Genomic DNA, 4,844 nt, shown 5'->3' on the forward strand with positions numbered 1-4,844 from the left:
TTGACTATGCCATGGGCCAATATGATTATGTAATTGCTTTTAAAAAGATAAATTATATAACAGCGTATAAACTGAATAAAATATAGGCCTACTGTTGTGACAAAAAAAAAAACAATGTAATGATTAAAACTGTTGAATTCGCGCAAAGGTAGCTAAAAGTAACTACAAAAAAAAAAGTAGGAATTGATTTTGTGTGGTGTTTGCTGTGTACAGTATTCTTTTTCTAATCTATTTATCAAAGCATTAAATGTTATCTTTTTCTATTTTACTACAAATTGTTATACAGGACAACATTCTATTTACATTAAGTTTTAATAGCTTTAGCCAATGCCATTATATAATACATAATTCTTGCTGACAAAATGTTTCATTTTGCTACGTTGTTCTTTTACTAAAATTTATAATTTGATGAAGCTCCATTCCACTTCGTATACACCCACAGACTCCTGTGCATTCTCGTCATAGTCTACAATTCCTGAAATAACAATACATATTGATTACTAGCTTTATTCTCGTAAAATAAACCATAGTAACCTATTTAAGACTTATGTTATTATTAATTATAATATTTGGAATCTATTTCCATATTTGGAAATGCCTTTACCTTTTCCGTCAAGTCCACTTGAGAGGTTGATGATGATTCTGCACCAGAACAAACAAACGCAACCTAAACAAAATATAGGAGCTGTATTAGTCAAGTGAATATTGAAGATTGCACACTGTATAATGATTCAATTTCATTTCATTTCATATTTTATTGGAACAAACGACCTGGGGTTGCGTCAACAACAGTGCGCCATGACATTACAAGTAATGCCCACAACCCCTGCAACATAAAACAGATTACATTAGTCCTTCCATCACTCAATCTCTTCCATGCAGCGTCCGGACCCATCCCTGTCCAATTAAACGGTAACATGTGCCCTACTTGGCAAATTTCTAGAGCCACAACTGTCCCCAGATCTACAAACACGGTTTCAGAGGAATCTTATACAGCAGTAACTTTACTACAAAATATAAACAGAGGGATAAAATTTCACATCTGTTTTGCCTGCCTGCAAGTGTTCAGGACGCCCCTGTCGAGAAATTAAAATGCACATTGGAGAACACTGTTTGAATAAGCTCTTTTACAGTTTGAGAGCTAAAAACTCCAACCACTGGATTTGGAAACCTTAGCCACAACACTGTGGCTCTTTGACTTGATTTTTGGTCCAGGGTCAATTCGATGAGTCAAATGACATTATTAAAAGAAAAAAATAATGCAAACCTTTCCTACATATAATTATGAAATCTATAAAAAAAAAAAAATTAATAAAAACATTCTTTTGACTTCTGTAGTTATAAATTACCATATTATTTCATCGCCGATTTTTAAATTTTCTTTAAACATTATTTCACATTCAATATTTTTTTTTGTATATCCACCTTTTAATTTCAAAGCTTTATTCATTAAGGATTTATCAGTTTCCCATTCTATTTTATAAAACAGCCAATATTTCTTTTGCATTTCTTTAAAATCCTAAAACATATATTCATTCAATATATTCATTTTGTTTTCATATCCTTATCTGCATCTCGCAGCTAAAATTGGGAAATGCAGGAGATGTTGCACAAGAAATAACATATAATACTAAATTATTGAAACAAATTATCAGGCTTGAACACTAAAAACTGGAAGATAAAAAAATAGTCACATGAAATAGCTACCCACTTGATATAAACATGCTACATGTTGTATTAACTACTTTTCAGTATCCCTGGAAGGCCAGAGGATTTGAAGACAACAAATGATTGAGACCGTATCCGACCGTAAAGTATGGAGATTTATTAAAAATCAGCATTCAATTCTGTTAAAGAAATGAATAAAGCAGTTTTGAGTAATCTATCATCTATACCATAAAACTACCTGTTTAACAAAATCATTTTAAGCAATTAATCATTAAAGTCTAACACAGTTTATCATATTCTTTAATCTTAATTATAATCATGAAAATCAAAAGCATGTTACCTATTATTGTACAGTTAAGCATTAACCATATTATTAAGTCAAACCGTCTAAAATTACAGCATTCAAGCATTACTTAATTTATCATCAAGTCAATACAACATAATTAACCATTAAAACCAATGCATTCCCTTTATGTCATTCAATTAAATCCTTAAAAATTAATTAACAGTTTTGTGTTCATTGAAGCACATTACTTACTACTGTGACCGGATACTAAGCAACAATCATACAGTTCATTCAGTAGAGTATCTATCATAGTTCAGTACAGTATAACAGTTCATTCTGAAATCAATGGCAAATTAATTCTAACCATGTTGTCTACCAATCAACAAAGAAAACACTCAACACAATACACTGCATAGTGTACTATCCAAGCCAATTAATTACCCTCTTAAGAACAACATCTGATAACACTATTATAGCTTAAGCTCATGAATATTCATAAATCCTGATGACAAAGGGCTAAGTGAAGTCTCTTAGCAAATGGTCTGTTTCATTAAATTCTAAGACTCATAATATTTCTTAAGCACATAATATCAACAATAAATATAATATTGACAGTAAATATAACTACATTACAGTATTCTCATCTTTCTACCATAGAAATCATAGGTAATATTAAATACTTAATCACATATAAAATTGTACAGTACCAATCGCACTGTATCATCATTGACAGTAGCGTCAGTAAAAAGCATTCAATAGAGACGCTGACCACAGCGTGACCAGCAACGCACACAAAGCATTCATAGGTAACAAAGCGTTCAAGACGCTACACTAGAACATCATTAATTTCTTTAAAACTACCATATGTCATATAAAACAAACATCACTAAACAATTCTAGAAACGTACCTTAATCATCAGACAGTGATAAAAAACATCAGTGATGGTTCGAAAACCCAGTAATTTAGCTAACTTTTAGCTCAGTAAAACATTCGTGGCAGCCATACACATGTTGCATTTGACCTACGACACGATCAAATTCTGGCGCCCTCTATATCTGTTAGAAATATCAGTTTCGGATGAAACAATCCCTTTATAATTAACTCTCCTTAAAGATCAAATTTGTTATGTTACTAATTTGTCTTTAAATGTCATTCATTTATTTTTTTTTAATCTGGCAACTTATTTCTTTAAAATAAATTTTCACAAACATTTTATCATAATAACTATTTGTATTTCAATTTCTCAGTGCGGTACCTATTGAATTTTACCTTGTGCATAATTTGCATATTGAAACTAAACTTGGTGAACCGCGACCTCCTTTTATTGATTTTTTTTAATCTGGCAACTTATTTCTTTATAATAAATTTTCAGAAACATTTTATCATAATTATATTTATTTCAATTTCTTACCTATTGAATTGACTCCGGTGCATAATTTGCATATTGAAACCAAACTTTCTGAACCTCGACCTCTTTTCAAGGAATGATATTCCTGAAATAGTTTAACAGACATCAATTAATCTTTATAAACTAATAATAATAATAATAATAATAAACTAAGAATTACAATGATTATCATAATTATAAAAAGTTCAATTATCTTAATATTAAATATCAATTTAAATGGATATTAAATATTAATTTAAATTGATATTAAATATTAAACAACAATCATTTTTTTAAATTAATATACCTAAATAGATTTAGGCGATTAGATTCTGTGTTTTGTTGTTAGATTTAAATTTAAATTAAATTGTGAAAAACTCGCCAATTAACGAACGCATAATTAGTAAAACCGATCCTACATTAATTAATGTATTGACTGATAACCAATTTAAAGATTTATGTAAAAAAATGTGCAAATCTATGAAAACTAATTTGTTTCCGTTCTTCCTCGAAGGTTTATAAGGCGAGGCTTGTTTAATTCTTGTTTAGCGAACTTATTTTTTAAAGACCCAGAGAGGTAAAAAAAATAGAATTTTGTATTCTTATGTAAGAAAATGTTGTTGCCTAAAGCATCGAGGGGAGGGGTATAAAACTGAAAATTTTATTTATGAATGTACACACCGTAGTAATGGGATTGATAAATGATTGATTTTAATTTATATAACTGAGGAAGAAATAGGTTACTTATTTTTGAGGATTTCAAAGCGAAGGAAGGTGTAATAAAAATAAATAATTTTATTAGTTTTTTTTTATTCCTATATTCTTGTGGTGTATTTATAATATTGGCAGGCGGAGGTTTTCGAAAAAGCTTCACCTAATTTATTTCATTTCAATATTTAAAATTTATTTAGGTTTTTCCAGATTTTACCTTAGGTTATAGTTGTAACAACTTGGCAGACACCCCATGCACAGGGCAACGTTCAATGTTAGCAAATATTATTAGGCAAATTTCAACCAAAAACAAGATGTTTATCATGGCTAACAATACAACTTAACAGTGATATCTCCATGCTACAAGAAACACACTAAAATATTGATATTTGTCTTGGAAACCTCTCTGATACTGTTGAATTTGCACAAGCCATGGGTTCACAATACTATCTCAAAAACATTGTCAATTCGTTCACGCAGGTAAATTATTAGCGAGGAAAAAATGTCGTACTGCAAATAATCATTTGACCTGTTTATATACACACACTACTTGATAATCTTTTACTGACTGCAAATTTATTGATAATAATAAAATGAAACGAAGGTCAGTTACAATATATAAAAAAAAAACAATATAAATTTAAAAATTAAACTGAACTGTAATTACTTATGATGTACTATGCACGCAATAGGTACGAATAAATCAAATAAAAGATGATAGATCGTGTAGCGTAACTCTCAACGGATAGGTGCGAATTAATGTGGTTCAATATATATATATACATATATAT

General features: G+C 29.6%; 1 long non-coding RNA gene across 1 annotated transcript; it reads right to left on the minus strand.

The window, feature by feature from the left end:
• Nucleotides 1-1,748: 1,748 nt before the first annotated feature.
• On the minus strand, nt 1,749-3,037 carry LOC117118121. Its single transcript, XR_004447006.1, has 3 exons — nt 2,863-3,037; nt 2,207-2,290; nt 1,749-1,847 (listed from the first exon to the last, which is right to left on the minus strand). It is a non-coding gene; the product is annotated as an uncharacterized LOC117118121 (long non-coding RNA).
• Between the last annotated feature and the right edge of the window lie 1,807 nt (nt 3,038-4,844).

The sequence above is a fragment of the Anneissia japonica genome, unplaced genomic scaffold (genome assembly GCF_011630105.1).
Source record: "Anneissia japonica isolate Jap-2015-1 unplaced genomic scaffold, ASM1163010v1 scaffold2893_len205907_cov107, whole genome shotgun sequence".
NCBI classification, from domain to species: Eukaryota; Metazoa; Echinodermata; class Crinoidea; order Comatulida; family Comatulidae; genus Anneissia; species Anneissia japonica.